Source organism: Chenopodium quinoa, unplaced genomic scaffold (genome assembly GCF_001683475.1).
Source record: "Chenopodium quinoa cultivar QQ74 unplaced genomic scaffold, ASM168347v1, whole genome shotgun sequence".
Lineage (NCBI taxonomy): Eukaryota > Viridiplantae > Streptophyta > Magnoliopsida > Caryophyllales > Amaranthaceae > Chenopodium > Chenopodium quinoa.
This window is the reverse complement of record NW_018742309.1, coordinates 3,697,794-3,720,231: the sequence shown is the minus strand read 5'-3', so window position 1 is coordinate 3,720,231 and position 22,438 is coordinate 3,697,794. Positions and strand designations below refer to the sequence as shown.

At 41.5% G+C, this 22,438-nt stretch overlaps 1 long non-coding RNA gene across 1 annotated transcript; it reads left to right on the top strand.

Moving 5' to 3' along the window:
• The first annotated feature begins 9,818 nt into the window (after positions 1 to 9,818).
• LOC110688248 lies at positions 9,819 to 12,288 on the top strand. The gene is made up of 3 exons (XR_002504531.1): positions 9,819 to 10,455; positions 11,037 to 11,104; positions 11,392 to 12,288. It is a non-coding gene; the product is annotated as an uncharacterized LOC110688248 (long non-coding RNA).
• The last annotated feature ends 10,150 nt before the right edge of the window (positions 12,289 to 22,438 follow it).

The following is a 22,438-nucleotide window of genomic DNA, read 5'->3' as shown; positions in this document are numbered from 1 at the left end:
ATCATTACACGGCACCTATACGACTGTCTAACCAAGACAACCACGTGGCCATTTCCCGGACAAGGATATCTCTCACTTAACTGACTAATCACGTCAAGCAAGTGTTCGCAGTAACCATCCGGGTCAACCGACCGACTGAACTACTTGGGATAAGAACAGTTGGTATTTTATGAGTTAAAAGCCAACAACCATTGGCGAATAAAGGGGAACAACCGGTACCCACCGCTTGATACCTCTACTACTCAGTTACTTGGCGACTAGGTAACAATCATGTTTACTTGGTCACTCCTTAAAAATTTAGTATGAAACTAAAAAGGTGTTCATACAGCACCTGTTCACACTAGATAAAATATGGCGGGGAACAGTCGGCCTAGACGGCCTAAAGTCTCTAGCCTAAAAACATGACAAGTAGGAAACCACTTTCCTACTTGGTTAATTTTACAAATGACAGGAGCGCCTGCCTAAAGGGGATCCAGTCTTTAAAATGGTTCGAATACCGATTGGATAAATGGCCGACTGATCGTCTAGCCTTGAAACAGACAACCTGTCGTCCAGGGGCATAGGCGGCGTGACTAACTATCCGTACCTGTCTGCAACTATCGGCCATGTAAAACAGTCGGTATAGTGTACAATTGGATATCAGAATATTCAATACTTAAACAAATTTGAAGCAAAACAAAAATATTCATTAAAAGGAAGCCGGTCATTAAAGACCGGCAAAATATTCAGAGCCCCGGCCCCCTTGCCGGGTAAATACGAACAAACGGCACGCAGGCCGGGGAAAGAAGACAAAGCTTATGAAGGGGGCAGATCTTCAATATTAGCAGCTGCCGCCTGGTCAGCACTCTTTTTGCTGGACTCGGCTTCAGCTGCATCCTTCTTCGATGCATTACCCCCAAGCGGCACAAGCGCCACTACCGGCTGCTCCTCCTCCTCCAACGCCTCTTCCTCAGCAGTCGCCAGGATCTCTTGATTATATCTATCAGAACACTGGCGGTACGTTTTTTCCCAGGAGGCAAAGTCGGCATTGGGGAAGAGGCGGCCCCAAGTCATGCGCTGGATTTGAGCAGAGTCTTCCATCATCTCCCGGACCAGCTCTTTCTTTTCTTTCTCGGCCTTTTCCGAGAGCTCTTGAGTAAGACTCTTCTCCTGGGTCACCAGGCGTTCCTTTACGCTCGCCAAGGATTTCTCCAAGGTTTCGTATGAGGACATCTTTTGGCGAAGAGGTCTCAGCTCGGTCTTGAGGTTGTTGATGGTCGCCTCCAGCTCGCTATTGCTCTTCTGGGCCGCCTCTAACTGAGCCCGGATAGCGGCGGTAGCCTGCGCCTGATAATAAAGAATATCAATTGTCAGAACTTCATTTTGGGCAATTTGAAACATTGCCTTATCACAGTCAGAGGCGGCCATAGCTTTTGCAGCCTTTACCTCTTTGTTCTTCCGGTCAAGCGGCTTGCGAAGGCCGTTCACTCGGAGCAGGGCCTAAGTAAAAAGGGGAACAGGCGTCAGTTTCCAAACAAAAAAGAAAACAGGCGTCCTGGAATTCAAATACTCAAAAATATGCTAAGTATACCTCAGCAAGGACCCCTGCAATCCCGTCTAGGTCAAGGGTGCCGACACCCCTGACCGCCTCCCTTTCAGCTGGAGGTACGACCTTGATCATAGACTTGGCCACTTCGACCAAGTCAGGCTCCTGAGGGCCGGCTGCATCAAGCATAAACAAACGGATTAGACCTAGTAAAGGAGGGAGCAAGTCTAAAATTTACAAGGACAATTTTATACTTCTAGGTGGCCCAGCTGGAGTTTTAGAAGAAGTGGCCGGCTGTTTCTCAGCCGCCGCATGTTTCCTGGCAGAACCAGGAGAGCTCGCAACAGTCGTCCTCCGGGCCTTGGGGTCCGGCTGTTGGGAAGAAGAAGCTCTTGGAGCGCCCGTCTAAAAAAGAAAAAAAGAGTCAGTATATGCATAAACACAACTCCAAAAAGAGGGTGAAAGGTTAGAAGCCCACCAAGGGTGCCCCTTGTTGGGGGAGTCGGTTGAAGACTGTTGCATGATAGAGGCCCGCAACATCGCCGCCGCAGTCTTGGAGGCGGTAATTTTGCTCATGGCGTCCGCTGCAAAAACAAATAGCAAAGTTAATAAAAGTCATAACAAGAAATGCACGGAACAACAGAGTATTCGACAGGCCGGCTACCTCATGAGCACCGACAGCTGAGGCCACAGGCGGCCAAAAAGTACTCGTCGTAGAGCCATTTGAAGCTCGGGACGTAGTGCAGGGGTACTTGCTCTCGTACCCCTGAAGTAGAGTTCACCTTCGACTCTACTTTGAAGAGTCCTTTATCTAGGATCTCTTTCTTAGCCTTGGGGGGAACAGGCGGCATGCTGCGGCCGCCTGCAAGAAGGGGCGGATTCCTGTTCCACCTGTTGAAGCGCTTGTTCAACTCTGTGTCTGAACTCTCAATGATAAGGAAGTTGCTCCGCTAGTCCTTCCATTTATTTGCTTTACCTCTCGTCATGAGGTAGCCCCTGTGGCTCGTCAATTGATACCAGCCGGTACCGCCTGCCTTAGGGGTCCGGCTGAGGTAGTTCATATGGGCGAAAGCCTCGAAGTTCGGCTCCACCCCGTGCAGTTCGCACCCGGCCACATAGCCAAGTACGTTAACCCAGGAGTTCGGGGCTAACTGCCATAACCCCAACTCATACCCATCCAAGATCCGCTGAACAACCGGATGTAGTGGGAAGCGCAGCCCAGCCTTGATGGCCGCCTCGTAGCAGCCAAAGCAGGCGCCATCATAACTGGTACCAGCCGACCAGACGACTGTGTCTTCTGGATCCGGCACGAACACTAAAAAGCCGGGGCCCATTGTGTGGTTTGCGATAAAGCTCCCCATTTTCTCTTGCATGGCCGTGATCCGGCCCCGAGGTCCCCGTGCAGTAGTAGGGGGTATTTTGCTCTCGGTGAGAGGCGGATGGCTCCGCCCAATCGTCCCCCTTCTCAACTGCGTGAGAAAGCCTCGCCTCTTGTAGGCGACTATTTTTCTCTTCTGTGTCCAGAGAAGTATGGCCAGAAGAGCTAGACTCGGATTCTTCCTCTGACGAGTCCAAAGAGGACGGCTCCTCCCCTCTTTCGGAGGGGCCCGACTCCTCTCCTTTCAAAGGAGCAGGAGAGAATGTAGAATTGTCAACTGTAAAATGGGAAGGGGTCACTTTGACTCCTCCCTCAGAACTGCCGGCTTTCAAGCCGCTTTATTTCACTTCCACATCTGGCGCCTGGTCAGATGTTTCACTAATCGGCACCCTGTGGGAGGAGTCGTCTGAGTTTGAGATCCTGGCAGTCTTTTTTGTTCTGGCCATCATGCTCTGTATAGACACAGATACAGTCGGACTTTGTATAAAGGGCAAAGATGGGTCCAGAAAAGGGCAGGCGGCACTCCTAGTCCTAGATTCAGCCGTCCCCGGTGACCGGCTGATCACTAACCTAGGTCGTGTCGTGTGTTTCCGTGGTGCCATTTCAAAAAAGAATAAAGTAAAGAGAAAATTAAGAGTAAGAGAACCGACGGTTACCTGAACGAGTAACGATTGATGAAGTTCTGAAAATCCTTTGCAGTCGGCTTATCAGAGCAGGCGGTAGGCAGAAAGGGTCCAAAATGTCAGAGCAAGTTCAGGGGTCCGAATGTTCTCTCACAAAGTTTTCAAGTGTGAAAACGACCAAAGTCAACACTCCTTTATATAGGCGAAGTGAGAAGGCGAAGGGTAACTTCCAGAATTCAAAATTTTGGCGGGAGAATCTCTCGGCCTCTCGTCGAGTGACACCTGTAGCAGGCCGTCGCCTGTTACAGGGCGACACCTGTCACAGGTAACACGTGACCAGTCACGTGCCACTTGTGAGGGGCAAATGATTAGGGGATTTTGCTCCCACCAATCGGAATGCGCCACGTGGGCCAATCAGGTCCTGCCAAGTGTCCCCCAGTTGGACCTCTCAGGGCTTGCCACGTGGCACACGCTTATTCGTCCACCCTGGACTTATTATGTCATGACACGTGGCATACTCCATGCCTATTGGAGAAGCCGGTCACCTAGGCCCAACTTCCGAGGGATGCCCAATCAGCCCAAGGTTAACCTAAACCTAGATTGGCACGTTTCCCGAGGTTATAAATACCTCCCTTAATCCTCATTAAGGGAGATCACGCATATTACACACGTTAAACACTCTCACCTAGAGAGACCCAATCACTTTAATTTCCGCATTAATTACTCCTTAATCAAGTACTAACTTGACCGTCGGAGGCGGATCTCCAATCATCCGGAGCATCCGTTTGTTTTGCAGGTACAGGCGTCCGGTTCCAGTCTCGGAATTGTAACTCTCCCGCAGGACATCAGAAAACCCCGAAACATTAATCATTCGTTGGCAAGTAGCAGGCGCATTCTTTAAGCCAAAAGGTATCACAGTATAACAGAATAACCCCTAATCAGTGACGAATGTCGTTTTTTTCTTGATCTTTATTCCACAAGGGTATCTGATGAAAACTTGAATAGCCATCCATGAAGCTCATCAAAGCATGTCCGGCTGTAGAGTCGACCATACTGTCGATCTTTGGAAGTGGGTAACTGTCCTTCGAACATGCTTTGTTCAGATCAGTATAATCAACACACATACGCCAGGTCCCATTTGGCTTTTTCACAAGGATAACATTCGCAACCCAATCTGGGAAGTGTCATTGCCGAATGAACCCGGCGTCTAACAACTTCTTCACTTCGACGGCTGCCGCCTAACCTCTCTCCCTGCCGTGATTTTTTTTCTTTTGCCTAATAGGCTTCATTTTTGGATCCACGGCGAGCTTATGGACAGTGAGATCCGGGCTGATGCCTGGCATCTCTTCCAATTCAAAGGTAAAAATGTCCTTGAATTCCTTCTACAAATTGCGCAAGTCTGCCCCCTACCTTTCAAAAGCAACTGTCTCAACCTTTACAGTACGCTCCGGACGTGTGTTGTCTAGAATGATATCAATGTGTTCACCAGCCGGCTGGGGACAGAGTTCATCTAACCGTTCCCCGATCAATGATTGCTATTGCTTCTCTTTCTTGACAGTCACCAGCTTGTCGGTCTTTCTCTTCTTGCCGGCTTCTGGTAGGGCAAGCTCTTCTTCCTTGACATCGTCAAGGTCTATTGGCTCCACGTCCCTATCAACAACCGTGGGCTTGACGTCTAAGAGATAACACTCTCGAGCCGTCTTCTAGTCTCCATTCAAGGAGCCAACAGAACCATCATCTCTTTCAAATTTAAGCAGCATGAGGGATGGGATAATGACGGCCTTAGATTCGTTCAGAGTCGGACGACCAAAAATGAGATTATAGTCAGTCAGCTCGTCTACGACCAAGAACCGGACGACCATGTGACGCCCCTCTCTCTTCTCTCCCATCCGGATGGATAGATCTATTCGGCCGACTAGATGCACAACTCCACCCCCAAAACCAACCAGGGGGTGAGTGACTTTGTGCATGCTGCCTAGCTTATATTTCAGCTTGGACAGATATTTCCGATTGATGATTTCAGACAAGCTACCGGTATTAATGAGAATACGACCAACCCTTTGGTTGGCAACCTTACATTCAATGACAATGGGGTCATCATGCGGCCGCCAGACTTTTCCCCGGCCCCTCTTAGAGATGATGACCTCAGGAAAAGTGTCGGTAGACGCCTGACCCTCATCGACCGAGCTGAAATCCAATTACCTGACATGATCCTTGGTGCCTCTGATAGTTGGGGCCCAAGTGGCAAAGCCGCCTGCTATGGTGCAGATCATGTCTTGATCTGTGTCAGAACTGCTAGCAGGCTTTGCTAGCTTTTTTGACGGCTATCTAGGGTCCGTCTTCAAGGTCACGTTGGACTTGAGGATGTAGGACTTCAACAAGGTCGGCTCCTCTCCTTTGTTTTAGGATGCAGAGTGGGCTGCATGTCTTTGACCGACTTAGCCTTCTCAGAGTGAGAGGCCTTCTTGGCCGACTGACCTTTGCTGGGACCAGTCGTCTTCTTAGAGATTAGGTCCTTCATCTCTCCCTTGAAACTTGTCATGAATTTCATGAACTCGTTTTGGGTGATGTGAGCAGTCTATCCTGCCGCCTGGGGCTGGCCATATGACTTACTCGGACCTGCCTGACCATCGCCCCGTTCCCTGTTATCCCTGGAACGGATGCGCCTGGTTTTAAGGGATCTATCTTCGGCCGTATAGACCTCGAGTTCTGTATCTTCATCTGTGTCATGGTCTGAATAAACCTCAGCCGTAGGCTGCTTTTCTTCAGGAGGTGGTACAGTCTCTTGAGAAACCATCTTAGAGGTACTCTCCCTACAGACGGCACCAAATGTTTTGGGGTTTTTTATGTGTTCTGCGGGAGAGTTACGTCACCAAGACTGAATCCTCGTTGGTTGCACCTGCACACAAACGGAAGCTCCAGGGGTTTGGAGTTCCGCCTCCGACGATCAAGTTAGAACTGGTCGAAGTAAGGTAAAAAGTGCGGAAAGTAAAAGTAAATATTCTCGGATTCCGAGATCAGGTGTTTTTTCTGATGTGAGAGAGTTGATTGTGTTGTAATAAATGAACGTGTCCCCAAAAATGGGGTAAATCTCCCTATTTATAGGATCATTGGTAAATGTGCCCTTAGGTCATTCTGACCTAGATTTGGTGGGCTGCGCCGCTTTGCGGCTTTCTCGGGAATTGGGCCTTGAAAGTCGTATTTTCCCTGCTGATTGGGAATGCCACGTGTCAGCTGGTTATTGGTCATGTTTGGACCTCTTCTAGGGTGACACGTGTCCCCTTTTGATTAGGCCACGTGGCCCGGGTATTTTTACCCAAATCACCATGATGTGATTAAATTTTCTAAAGATGATTATAATTTGGGAATTTGTTATTAGATGCATTCTACTTGTTGTAAATTTTATTTTCATTTATATATTTTACATGTTTTTATCATGCCCACAAAGTGTTTGATAAATTACCTCACCTAATATTAGTTTAGTTTTGTTTAAATTTATAGAAGATTGTAAGCTAGTATGATGTCAGATCAAGGAGTATCATCTCAAAAATCACTTTAGGTAAAATATATGTGTAGTGGTCTAATCTTACTTGCTTCATTATACTGATAATTTTATGGTCTTAGAAGATTTGTTGTGGTTTGATCTAGCTTAATCTGATTTGCTATGGTTGATAGTATATTTGTTCAATTTGGTGTTCATTGGAGACGAATTGGCAAATTCGTATAATGGGTTATGATTGTTGAGCTTTTTAGTGTTGTTTGAGTATCATTTTCATGAATGAATATAGAAGTTTGTATACTAGTGGTCTAATATCTTTTGCTTGAAATCAAATGGGGTTCCAACATAATTTTGTTTGAGTATTACAGGTGATGAACTGCGGTTATGAATGTCATCGATCTCTTGTTGAATTTGTAATTGAAACTAATTCTTAGAATTGATATACTTGTAAAGCAGATTATAAATGGTACAAATTATAACTTCTATATAAGTTAATTGTGGGAACAAAACAGGTGGATATGTAATTACTTGGTTTTGATGTAGGAATGACCTAGGGTTACTTGGACTTTGCTCTTTAAATTTGTACATCATTTTGAGAGTTAAGAGGCTATTTCCTGTTTCTATGATACATAATGCTTGCATATGTTAGTTGGAAATTTAAATGAACTGAGTGTAAAGTTGTAAGCACTATTTATACTATACATCCCTTATTCGGCCTTGGTTTACTAATCTTGATAGATGTTCCTTTTGACTTTGTCTGTACTTTGTAAGGAAGCTTTTTCTTTGTTGTTGAATGGGAAATAAAGATGCATATTTTAACTTTACCTGTGAGGATTAACCGATAAAGGTGATGTTGGGAGAAAGAAGTGGACAGTGTAAGACCGATGCTTCGGGGCGCATTACAGTGGTTATCTAGCTTCATAGGATAATATTGTCATTGAAATCTTCTGTAGTCTAGTCTTGTGAAAAGAGTGATTTGTAAATGGTAATTCGAAGGAAATGAAAGACACTATCTCTTAAGGATTTGGCTGGACAAAAGCCTTCATAGTTAGACTTTTAATTGTGTCGTATACCAAAGCTATTAATTTTTATTTATAAGGTTGAATTTTTGTGCTATTGATTATGTATGTTCATTAATTGAAAATTTTCTAGCTAATTTAAGGTGACTGTCTTAAAATTTTTGGGTAGTGCTATTGTGATAGATAATTTAAGGCATTGTTGTAGATTACATATATATATATTCTTGGAATTTGAATGAACATGCTATATAATGTGTTGTATATGTTATGTCTGATTATATAATTTGTTGTATATGCTATTGTAGATGACCCATGAAATGAAAGGCATGATTCTTGGTTTTGTGGCAGCCATAATTGCTTCCATTCTTGCCCTTCTTAAACAGTATAGGTTTAGGAATAAAAAGCCTAGAATAATTAGGAAACCTTATGTGATAGAGATAGTTTGAGGGAGACCAATATCAATAGTATTTTATATTGTGGTGACACTCATTGTCTAGGACAACTTCGTATGAGGCCTGCTGCATTTTATAGCTTACGTAATATTCTAATCGAAAGAGGACTTTTGCGGGAAAGTGTTCGAATGAGTGTTAAAGAGCAAGTAATTATATTTTGGGAAATTCTACGTAGTCGCCTCCAGGAATAAAAAATTCTATATGAAAGACAAACTTTTTTCCAGTTTAATCAAGTGACACTCTGGTTTTGAAAAAATAAAGTATAGTGCCCTTTTTTAGTTTTATTTATATTTAGTAAACTTGAATTATTTATATTAAGCAAACTATAACATTAAGGCCAATTTCAATTTTGCTACCACCAAAAGGCATGCATCTCAGTTTTGCTACCCCTTAATTTTTTTTTTTTTATTTTACTACCACCTAAATCACAGTTGTTAAAAATTAAGTTTATGAAAAAAAAAACCCAGCCACCCTCAACTGCCCCCCTCCCCGTCAGCCACCCTCCCCCCTCCCCCCTGCCGGCGACCGGCGCCCAATGCTTTGGCCGGCGCCGACGACCCCACCCTTATCCCTTTCCCCACCAACGCAACCCACCCCCCTCCCTAATCCCTTTCTCGTTGCCCCAACCCCCACCCTGAAACCGAAAAAACAACCCTCCCTCCCTATCCCCCCCACCGGAATCGGCCCCCCTCCCCTTCCCCCACCTTGAATCGACCTCCCCTCCCCTTCCCCCACCCAAAAATCGGCACCTCTAACCCATAACCACCAGCCCGAAACCACCTTTCGCTTATTATTATTATTATTATTATTATTATTATTATTGTTATTATTATTATTATTATTGTTATTATTATTATTGTTATTATTATTATTATTATTATTATTATTATTGTTGTTGTTGTTATTATTTTTTTTCATTATTATTAGTGCTATTATTATTATTATTATTATTATTATTATTATTATTATTATTATTATTATTATTATTATTATTATTATTATTATTGGCCAACCGATTATACTAATAAGGAAATATTTTCATTTGTTCTCAACAAAATAATGAAAGATCCCGTTAAAAAAAATGAAAGATATATTATTATTATTATTATTATAATTATTGGCCAACCGATTATACTAATAAGGAAATATTTTTATTTATTCTCAACAAAATAATGAAAGATCCCGTTCAAAAAAAAATGAAAGATATATTATTATTATTATTATTATTATTATGGCATGAGAAAGAACCGGTAAGTCCTTCCTTAAAAATAAAGGAAAGACTTATTATTATTATTATTATTATTATTATGGTATGAGAAAGAACTAGTAAGACATTCCTTACAAATATAGGAAAGACAAAGAATAAAAAAAACCAAAATAGAAAGTTGATTTTCTGTTAAACCAAACAATGAAAAAAGCCTAAAAAGGAAATTCATTTAACATACAACTAAACAATGGTAAATTAGTAGGAAATTACATTTTCTCATGGAAAATGTTATTCATCGAAAATCATTTTCCATTGAAAACATTTTACACCCAACCAAACAGGGCCTTAATTAGTGTGGCCAGTTTTCTGACTTAGGGGTCATAAATTTAAATAAAATTAGAAAAAACCAAAACCCACACACCTGCCACTACTAGTAGACGACAACTCGGCCACCCCCTTCCCTGACCAAGCCTTTTAGAAGCAGAATGAACAACGTGCGCCCAACCTACTTCAACATTAACCTTGTTAATAATCACCTTCCATATTCAATCAACTTCAATTATGATTTCAATCACCTAAACTAAACCTAGAAAAATTGAATTTGATTACCAAGAAAACCCTAAAAAACAGAAATATAAATTAAAAAAAAAAAATTGAAGAATGCAACCTTGGAATGAGCAGCGGAAGCGGCAACGTGGAGGAGCGAGCGACGTGATTTCTGTGTCAATTGAAACATCGGTCCTGGATTTGGGGTATTAGGATGTCGAACTATCTGTTAATTTATTGCTTGTGTCCAATTTCTAAAAATAATGTGTAGAATTATGAGGAATGTTGTTGTTGATGTATTACCCAGATACTATGTAGGTGTGGAATGGAAATTTGATATTACATTGTGGTGGTGATATTGTTGGTGCGTAGTTGGGATTGCGCTGATACCATCTTCTACTTTGTTGGTATTGGTTTGATACAATTGTATTAAATTTTGTTGTATTAGTTTTGCTCCATTGTAATGGCTCAAGTTGGTGACTGTTTTTTTTTAGGAAATCACCTTGTCAGTGAGTATATTAAACAAAGTTTTGTGTGAATCTATACACGTTTTGGGTTAGATTAAATGTAAAATTCTAGTAGTTGGGTTGATGACCCATTAGACTTGGGAAATCATGTTTTGGGTTAGACTAAATGTCCATTAAATTGGGAAATCATGTTGCGGCTGTATATGTTGGTAAATTGCTCTGTGTTGTTCTTATTAAATTGGAATGTTGTGTTGTTGTGGCTGAACGGTGTGTGTGTAAATTGGTCTTTGAACTTATTGATTTGGTTTTTTTGTGTGTAGTTCTAATGCAGTTCGTCATGGTATCCTAGAAGTATGCTGACTCCTCAACAGACTCAGGTAATTGGGAGGTGAGTGGATTATTTGTAATTAAACCCCATAAAGTATGTTACAGAGTATTTTTCAGTGTAATTTTGGTTTAAGATTATACATTTGTTATGAGTTTCATTTATGGCACTCAATTGGTAGTATTTTAGGATGTTTTTGGTTTCTTTTTATAGCTTTCTTTCCCTCTTTTCCCTTAGTGTTGTTCTTTTGTTCCTTAGTTTGTCTTTTCTTTGCTTATTTCGTGTTTTCTCTTATTTTTGTAGATTTTCTCGTGTTTTCTCCTTTATTTGTTCTTCTTTCTTAATTGTAGGTATGAGGTATAGCCTGAGACGTATCACGATGATTTTCCGGGTTGGAAGAGACTCAAAGTGCAAAGTGGAAGCTCATACATAGCTCACAAGGCAAGGAATGGCTAGCTTTAAGAATTGGTGATTGCGCTCTCATGCTGCACTCGCACAAGATTTTGGTGTTGAACCCACCGTGAACTCCATTTCGGGATTGCCATGCCTAGTGACGATCAAGAGGAGCGCACCATCTACATCAAGAGCGCACCATGGAAGGTGTCCTACTCCAGTGGCGCGGGCGCGCACCACTTATGCGAGAGCGCGCAAGCCAGTAGCGTGGGTGCGCATCCTTCCTTTGCGGGCGCGCCACCTGGGGTCTCTGTTCCGTACCCAGATCTTCGCGGGCGTGCAAGCTCGAGAGATGGTGCACCCGGCTGGGTCTATTTTGGACGTCTACCTTATTTCCTTCTAGTTATTTATACTATAAATAGCTTTTTCCTTTTATTTCTAGGGGAGACTTGAATTTTCATAATTTTGTACTGAATTTTAGAGAGAGAAACTTGAGAGATAATTTGTTGATTACAATTTTTATCTTCATTTACATTGAATTCAAGCACAATTTCCTTTGTTCAATCAAGTTTGTAAGATTCTTCTACTTCTTAGTTCAATTTCTATGCATTTGATTTTGTTGATTGTTGCAATTTCAAGTTCCTTTGTTTGTTTGAATTTGATTAAATTGTATTGCAATTATGATGACGTTGATGATGATTATAAGTTAGTTTTCTTCCTTCAATTCATTATGCTTAGTGAGTAGATTCTTTGCTAGGGTGATGGTGAAGCATGCATGAATGATGGATGATTGCTACTTATGGGATTTTGATTGATTGAAATGTTGTTATTAAATTGTTTGACACAATTGTGCATGTGTTTGGCTTAATAGGAGTAGCTAACCTAGATTTCCATACTAGATTGCATTATAGTTTCTAATGACATGACCACTTGATTTAGGGATTACATTTATTAATTGATTTTAAATTCCAATTCTCCTTATTAGTCATTCAAAGGAAACCTAGCTTAACTTCTAGGAGATAACCTTTTGAATTCTTTCGATTGCGATTACTATTAGTCCTTGCAATGTTTGGTTGATTTGATTTCCCCCCAATTAGTAAATCTATCATGATTGCATGTGGATAGATCCTAATCCCTAGTGCTTGTGATATTGCTTCTACTCTAGTGATTCTAGCTCATTTGGTAGTATAGCTAACACAATTACGCCCTTACCTAAGCTTCAAAGTAGCTTGACCATAGGTTATTGTTGGGTTTTGCGGTGTCCGACACCGCGCAGAAACAAAACCCAATAACCAGATCGCATGCATAATAATTACAACATAACTAAAAGCATGCAAAATAGACATAAACATAAGAGAAGAGAGAGAAAAGAGAGAATGTTCAACCTTGTAGCGTGCTTCGCTCAACCTCAAGCTCGGACTTGAAAGCTTCAAGTTCCACAAGTGCGAGAACCTCCGACGGCTCACACCCTTGCTACCAAACTGCACTAGCCCCTACCCTGAAGCTTAGTCGGGGCTAGACCAAACGTAACTTAGAGTTATTAGAACAAAGGTTTTCTCTTCTTGGAGATCCCTCAAAGTTCACCAAGTCAAGTGCCTTTCCCAAATGCCAAATGATTGGTATTTATAGGGAATAGTTCCCTTGAAATCCCATCATTTTTCGATGTGGGATAGTTGGTAAAAAGGCAAAAATAGAATTTAATTTAATTCCAAATTAAATTAAACATCCATGAAATAATAATCAAATGACAAGTGTCATCACACAAAGAGGGAGTAGGTGGGAGGACCACCTTGGCCTTGGAGAGCAAGGCAAGGCTTGCCCCCCACCTCGCTACTGGGTCAGCCCGGGAAGCTGCCCGGCCTTAGGCAACAAGGCCAGCCTTGCTGGCAGCCTTGCGCCACAAGGCTAGGCACGCTAGCCCATGGTCGCAATCCCACGGATGCCACCGCAAGCCCACGCGGACACGCATGCCCAACAGCGGCACCCACAAGCGAGCAGCAGTAGCGTAGGCCCAGCAGCAGCCTCGCAAGCTCGGCTTGCTTGCTGGGCAGCCCGACTTAGGGTAATGTGGCGCGCAGGCCCACGTAGCAGCCTCAGCCAGCCTCGCACGCCACGGCCAGCGTAGCTGGGCCTTGGGAGGGCTGCGGTGGCTTAGTGCCTTGTTGCTTTCGGCCCCTGGCCACTTGCCTTCGATCCGAGGTGTGACTAGGGCTCGTGCTATCCTCGTAATTTTTAGCACGATATATTATTTGATTATTTTTCTCGTCTTCGTCGATTCCTATAATCGACCCGACGCACAACGCTCGGATTCGACGCTCTAAGCTCGTAATCCGACGTCTTTGTTCGTAAAACTCTATTGACTCATTTAATCCTTCGGATTAATTCTTCGCTTTGGTTCGGTTACACAATTGGGTGTGACCTGAAGTCATCTCTTTCAGTCTGGAAGCTTGCGTCGTTATAACCTTCAATAACCAAATCCTTACTCCCACCATAGACCATAAATTTATCCTTGTTCCTTTTCAAGTACTTTAGGATATTCTTCGTTGCAGTCCAATGCGCTTCTCCTTGGTCTGATTGGTATCAGCTCATAGCACTCAAGGCATACGATACATCCGGCCTAGTACATATCATGGCATACATGATCAATCTAATAAGCGAAGCATATGGAATCTAACTCATCCTCTCTCGCTCATCAGGTGTATTAGGACACTGTTTCTTGCTGAGTGTTATGCCATGTGACATGGGTAGGTGGCCTCTTTTGTCTTCCTCCATATTGAATCGTTCCAGTACCTTATTGATATAAGTACTTTGGCTCAATCCAATCATCCTTTTAGATCTTCCCAATAGATCCTAATGCCCAATATGTACTGTGCCTCTCCCAAGTCCTTCATTGAGAAACACTTTCCAAGCCAAGCCTGTACAAAATCCAACATTGGAATGCTGTTTCCAATGAGTAATATGTCATCGACATATAAGACAAGGAATGCGATGTCACTCCCACTGAACTTCTTGTAAACACAAGACTCATCTGGATTCTTGATAAAACCAAACTCACTAATGGCGTCATCGAATCGCAAATTCCAACTTCTGCTTGCCTACTTTAGTCCATAAATGGACTTCTTAAGCTTGCATACCTTCCCAACATTATTTATATCTATAAAACCTTTCGGTTGTGTCATGTACATAGTTTCTTACAAAATCCCATTAAGGAAGGCGGTTTTAACGTCCATTTGCCATATCTCATAATCATAATATGCGGCAATTGCTAGGATAATCCGGACGGACTTAAGCATGGCGACTGGCGAAAAGGTTTCATCATAATGAACGCCGTGAATTTTCCTGTAACCTTTTGCCACCAATCTAGCTTTGTATACATATACATTTCCATCTTTATCCGTTTTTAACTTGAAAATTCATTTGCAACCGATAGGTGAGTTACCTTCGGGCAAATCAACCAAGTCCCGGACTTGATTTTCAACTATGGAGTCCATCTCGAATTTCATGGCTTCTTGCCATTTTTCAGAGTCAGGGCTCGTCATAGCTTGTTTATATTTTGCTGGCTCATCTTCATCCATAACTAGGATGTCTTGATTCTCGGTTGAGACAACACCGAGGTATCTATCTGTTTGAGATCTTGGCCTTTGCTACCTACGTAGGGTAATAGGTTGAGCATTTGCTTTGTCATTTTGACCTTGACCATTTTCAACAGTTGCTTCCAAAGCACTTTGATTGTCAGTTTTGTCAGTTTGACTTTGTTGCTCACCTTCTTGAACTTCATCAAGTTCGATTTCCTCTCACTTGTCATTTGGGAAAGATACTCCTTTTCCAAAAAGACACCATCTCGAGCAACAAATATTTTTGTTCTCAGACTGGTTGTAGAAGTAATACCCCTTTGTTTCTTTTGGATAGCCCACAAAGAAACACTTGTTAGATTTTGGTGCAAGCTTGTCAGATACGAGTCTTTTGACACATGTTTCGCAACCCTAAATCTTAAGAAAAGACAACCGTGGAGGTTTCTTCGTCCATAATTCATATCACATCTTTTGACGGAGCACGGTTCAGTGTAAGTGTCGCGGTTAGAAGTGCGTGTCCCCAGAGAGAGAAATGAAGATCGCTAAGACCCATCATTGATCGAACTATGTCTAATAGAGTTCGATTTCTCCTCTCGGACACTCCATTCCATTGTGGAGTTACTCTGAGAGAATTACATGTTCTATCAGATGATCGTCGAATTCGTAGTTCAAATACTCGCCACCTCGATCCGATCAAAGTGCTTTGATTTTCTTGCCAAGCTGATTTTCCACTTCACTCTGAAATTCTTTGAATTTCTCAAAAGATTCAGATTTTTGCGACATGAGGTAGACATAGCCATACCTACTAAAGTTGTCCGTGAAAGTGATAAAATGGCGATAACCATTTCTTGCGGTCTGCTCATTGGTCCACATACATCCGTGTGTATAAGACCCAATAAGTCACTAGCCCTTTCTCCCAATTTGGAGAATGGTTGCTTTATCATCTTGCCTAGTAAGCATCCTTCACAATTTTCAAACGACTCTAAGTCGAATGAATCAAGAATCCCTTCATGAAGAAGTTTTTTGATGCGTTTGATGTTAATAAGGCCAAGACAACAATGCCACAAGTAGGTTTGATTCGACTCAATGGTCTTAGCTCTTTTGGTGGTATCATTAACATTATAAACCTGTTTGTCTAGTGGAAGCACATAAAGACCATTCTCTGAATGTGCCGTACCATATAAAACATTATCAAGATAAAATGAATAACTATTGTTTTTATCCGAAATTCAAATCCCTTGGCATCCAACGCCAAAATTGAAATAATGTTTTTGGTAATATTTGGAACATGATAACAATGTTTAAGTTCTAAAACAAGCCCAGAGGGCAAAGACAAACTTAGTGTCCCAACGGATACGGCCGCAATCCTTGCTCTATTGCCGACCCGGAGTTCCACTTCTCCCTCCACTAGCCTTCTACTTTTCCTTAGTCCCTGAGCATTGGAACAAAGGTGTGAGCCACATCCAATATCTAATACCCATGAATCTTTGCTAGTAAAGTTAAGGTCTATAACATATATACCTGATCCAAAAGCAATGATGCCATTCTTCTTATCCTCCTTGAATTTGAGGCAATCCCATTTCCAATATCCCTTCTTCTTGCAGTAGAAACATTCGAAATCGGATTGAGAAGAGGCTACCTTCTTTTTCTTCTTGCCCGAGCGCTTGAACGGCTTGCCCTTCATGACCATAAGCATATCATGCTTCCCCTCATCCTTGAGTGTTTACTCGGCTTGCATCAACATTCCATAAAGCTCGATGAGGGTTTTCTCCATGCTGTGCATATTATAGTTCATCTTGAACTGATTATAGCCTTTGTGCAGCGAGTTGAGAATAATGTCAATTGCCATCTCGGTTGAGTACCAAGCGTCGAGCCTTTCCATCATCTCAAATAATTCGATCATTTTAAGTACATGTGGGATGACCAGCTCTCTTTTCTTGAGCTTGATTTCAAGGATCTGCCTATGGGTCTCAAACTTCTCAGTTCGGGCCTGCTCTTGAAACATATTCTGAAGTTCTGAAATGATCTCAAAATCCGTCTCCTTTCCAAAGAAGGTCTTTTGGAGATCTGGAGACATTGTGGCCAACAAGATGCATTACATGAGAACTATACGCAAGTTCCTTTGCCAATCAAGGAAGTTTGTCCCATTCAACTTCTCTTTATCGAGAATAGAACAGAGTGAAAATTGGTTGTTGTTGGTATTAGTTGCAGACATGATTCTACAATTGAAAGGATTTGCAATGAAAAACCATTCATAAAACCAATAAGTTTGAAATTTAAAGCATACATGCAAATTTTCAATCTTATTAAGCGTTTTATCCACACATTTAAAATTGTCCCTTTTAGGCGAGAATGAAACAATTCTAAGACCCCAAAAATAAAAAAATCATTAAGCATGCTTTGGCTTGTCTTAACACTTAATATTTTAAGGTAAGCAATCCAATTGCTAATAGCTCTAAGCTACTCTTGGTTCGATGAAACGTCGCATCTAATGCTTTCTTGACGTTTATCTCCATTACCACAACATTTAAGGACTCCTTACTGATATCGTTGAGTCTAATCAAAACTAACGTGTATATGATGCCTTGCTTTGGCAAGCGCACCAACATACCTTACTTCCCTAGGAAAGTAGTAATGCCTTGCTTGGCATAGCCCATTACTATTCTCATTAGTTCCGTAAGTGTCATATTGGAATGGCAGATTTAACTCAATTTTCTTTGGGACTTAGGGTTTCTATGTTGGTTGATTTAAGTGAACTAAACTAATCATTCAACATTCGAAATCCTAAACATGCATCTAACATCGCAATTATATAAGCAAAATATAAAACGCATAACTTAAGATGCATTTGGCAACTAGCATGACCCCTTGAACTTGAGTCTTCAAATCTTCAAGGGCCTTCGTTGCATCCTCTCGACTTCGTCTTCTTAGAAACGTCGTCTTCGAGACATCACCACCAATTACGCAACTCCAAGAAAAGCTAGGACTAATCTAAATAATTTAAGTATAAAAATACTTAACGGCACGCAGTCTGTATTTAGATTTACAAAAATACAAAACAGAATGCAGTCCGTATTTACTATCCTAGTCGGGCCCCACTAGTTGCCATTTTGTAAAACCGGCATTAGAATATCTATTCCATTCATCCATTCACTAACGTGAACGGCCCATACATTTTACAAATAATTCAAGAAACAATTCAAAATAAGCGTAACACTAGTTACTAACTTAGGTGGTTAATCCAATTAACGCGCCCAATTAAAACTAGCCAAAGTTGTTATCCGATTATGTGAATTAACGCAATAATAATAGCTCAAAACGATTAACGAAGCTCCCACTAATTCCACATCCAACTTAATTCAAATTAATCCAATTAAAATTAATTAAGCCGGTTAACTCAAAATTTTGCCAAAAATCTTGCAAGTGCCGAGAAAAACCGAGGCCTAGCCTCGTTTTAATTAAAACGAAAACGAGCAAAATCGCAAAATTAATAGCCCCTTACGGCTGAGTGCCTAGCATCTAAGCCACGAGGCTCGGCTTGCTAGGCACCAAACCCGGGCTGCCATGCCTGGGTGCTGCGCCAAGCTACGTGCTAGCGGCTGACAGCATCGCTCGCGTGTTATGCTGGCCCTAGAAGCGTGCTTGCAACGCACGCAAGTGGTGGCCTCAAAGGCCACGCTGCTGTGCGGGCTCGTGCTGCCTAACAACCTCATATCACACAACACGCTAGCCTACTTCGGACCAAGCTGCTGCACCAAGGGAGCTACTCGCACACACCATTGCACTAGCATGCCGCGCACTCTCGGCAACCACATGTGAGCTGCGCAAGCAGCCCAGCTGGCCGAGAGTTATGTTTGAGGCTTTGTGCCTTGATTTGCGTGCTTGTGCCTCGAAATTTTATTCCGATTTTTTTGTGTGACATAAAAAATTAATTCTAAATTATCTTTAGAACCAATATTGAGCAATATGAAAGTAAAACAAGTCCAACTTAATTAAATTCAATTTTAGTACTCAAACCAAAATTAATTCAAGAACCATTATTTAAATTATTTTTGGCTCAACTTGATGCTACAAAATTGAAGGCTATTCTCACAATTAATTTAACCAACATAAGTTAACAATGAGATTTGACAAAAGGAGTTGGAAAAATAAACACAATCATCTAATGAAAAATTTCTTTAACACTAACTTGTGTAAATTTGAAAAATTACATTCTTCCAACATGAAGAGTAATCAATTTTAATCACAAGTTTGAACATTTAAGACTTTAATCAACTCTAAATTGATTAAAACTAAAATGTAGTTCATTATGGAATTTAGAAAGTTAAGATCCAACCAAATAAACAATTAAAGATTGAATCTTTAACATTTTAAGGGCTTCAAAAATACATTTTCACCATAAACATCCACACTCCAAGCAATTAATTTGCAAAAATGTGAAATTGCAAGTTTATGTGAAAATAAGAGCTAACCAAATTAAGCACCATTTATGACTTCATAAACATGCTTAAGAAGGGTTAAAATTGCAGAAGATTAATGGTATAATCAAACACATAATCCAACAATTGCATGCCACAATAAATTAAGGTTTAAAAATTTATAGTTTTTTGTCAAAAACGAAAAACCCCTCAAAAAACCACTTTCTGGTGGATTTTGGGTTCTGGAAGACCATTTTTAAACACAGATCGGGGTAAAGTTTGACTTAGAATGTCGATTCCACCCAAAATTCACTATTTTTGAGTAAAAATCGGAGTTCGTAATCCAAAATCAGCATAAATACGATTTTAATCCAATTAAAAACGAGCTCCTAATCTAATTAGGATGCTAAACAAGAAATTTAAATCCATTTTAAATCACCTTAATTAATTTTTTAGTTGTAAAAATTAAATGCAAGAGGCTTTTATACCGCTGTTGGGTTTTGCGGTGTCTGACACCACGCAGAAACAAAACCCGATAACCGGATTGCATGCATAATAATTACAACATAAATAAAAGCATGTAAAATATACATAAACATAAGAGAAGAGAGAGAATGCTCACCTTGTAGAGTGCTTCGCTCAACCTTGAGCTTGGACTTGAAAGCTTCAAGTTTCGCAAGTGCGAGAACCTCCAACGGCTCACACCCTTGCTACCAAACCGCACCGGTCCCTACCCCGAAGCTTAGTCAGGGCTAGACCAAAAATAACTTAGAGTTATCAGAACAAAGGTTTTCTCTTCTTGGAGATCCCTTAAAGTTCACCAAGTCAAGTGCCTTTCCCAAATGCCAAATGATTGGTATTTATAGGGAATATTTCCCTTGAAATCCCATCATCTTTCAATGTGGGATAGTTGGTAAAAAGGAAAAACTAGAATTTAATTTAATTCCAAATTAAATTAAATATCCATGAAACAATAATCAAATTACAAGTGTTATCACACAAGAAGAAGTAGGTGGAAGGACCACTTAGGCCTTGGAAAGCAAGGCAAGGCTTGCCCCCTACCTACTTGGTTAGCCCGGGCAGCTGCCCGGCCTTGGGCAGCAAGCCAGCCTTGCTGGCAACCTTGCGCCACAAGGCTAGGCACGCCAACCCATGGCCGCAAGCCCACGGATGCCATCGCAAGCCCATGCGCACACGCAGGCCCAGCAACGGCACCCGCAAGCGAGCAGTAGCAGCGTAGGCCCAGCAGCCCCCTCGCAAGCTCGACTTTCTTACTGGCCTTGCTGGCAGCTCGGCTTAGGGTGATGTGGCGCGTAGGCCCACGAAGTAGCCCCATCCAGCCCCGCACGCCACGGCCTACCTAGCTGGGCCTTGCGAGGGCTGCGGGCTTGCGGTGGCTTGGTGCCTTGTTGCTTGCGGCCCCTAGCCACTTGCCTTCGATCCGAGGCGTGGCTAGGGTTCATGCTATCCTCATATTTTTTAGCACGATATATTATTTGATTATTTTTCTCATCTTCGTCGATTCCTAAAATCGACTCGACGCACAACGCTCGATTTCGACGCTCTTAGCTCGTAATCCGAGGTCTTTGTTTGTAAATCTCTATTGACTCATTTAATCCTTCGGATTAATTCGTCGATTTGGTTCGGTTACACGATTGGGTGTGGCCCGAAGGGTTCAATCAAGATTAAGCTGTAATATTAATTATTCATTAATAATACTGATCGGAAGCGCCCTCCAGCTAGGCATTTTGATCACTTGACCTCACTGAATAATTAGCTTTCCAATTAATTTCGAATCCTCTATCGGAATAATACACTTGTTTGAAGGATACCATTCCTTTCAGTTATAGTTTTCAACTCCCATTCCTCATGGATCGACCCTTGACTTACCTTTATGCTCATGCTTAGGGTGGTTGAGTGTTTATAAATGTTGTTGACTTAGAGTTTTGAGCATTTAACGACGTGTCTAAAACAACTTATGTCAATTTGAGGAGTCTTGTTTTCTGGTGATTTAAGTTATCTTTGAGTCTGGTGAGTTTAGTAATTATTTAATTTACATTTTTAATCCTTTTGCATTGTACCACTTGCAGTCTAGCCTCAAATAAATCATGAGGCATGTTCATGCTGCTTCTTCTAGCAAACATACCAATAAAGAGAAAATGAAAGCTATGGTTGAGGAAGGTGATGATTTTTCCTTTGATGAGATGATAAGTGGGTCAAATTCTAATGATGCTAACTATGTTTTAGAATAAGAAGATTATGCTTTAGATGTTGTTGACTATGAGGAGGAGACAGAGTACGTAGTTACTCATAATGATAAGAAGCATAAAGTTTGCATCGCCAAAAACACATAACAGAGCTCAAATTTAGCAAAGGATTGTGAGAAGGGTCACTACTAAAATTAATATCATTAACGACGACACAAAAAATTGGTCGTTATTGTCATTCTTTAACGACAAATTTTGGTTGTCTTCGTTAATAATGTTGGTTTAAGATTAAGCCCACAAATGACAAGTAGGTATTTCGTTATGTACAAATACTAAGTCGTCGTAGAAATTGAACGCGCTATTGTAAATTAGTGGCGGAATTTCAAATTTCAAGCGAAAACTAAAAAAAAAAAACAGGCGAGCCCCCATTAAAGTTTTTCTCTTCAACCTTTTGCTGCCACGTAACCGTATTTAAATAAAAAATAGTTGTTGTAATTGTTGGCCCATTTTGTCGTTAACAGACGATGTGAAAGTATAATTTGACGGAGGTAAGAAGCGTTAATTTGCATACTTTGCGAAATAGGCCATATACCTCACTCTCTCTCACAATCGCATTTTACACAGTAACAAAGAACTTTGCTTCCTGGTGGTTTTCCCGTCTTCCTGTTGGTTGAAATCTGTTGTTTTCGTCTTCAGTGGTGTACGTGTGTGTCTAGTTTGCGCCGTTTGTTTGGTTCTGGCCCTCGTTGAAGGTTAGTTTATTTTCACCATAAGAGATTTGATTTTGTTTAATTATGGCCCCAATTT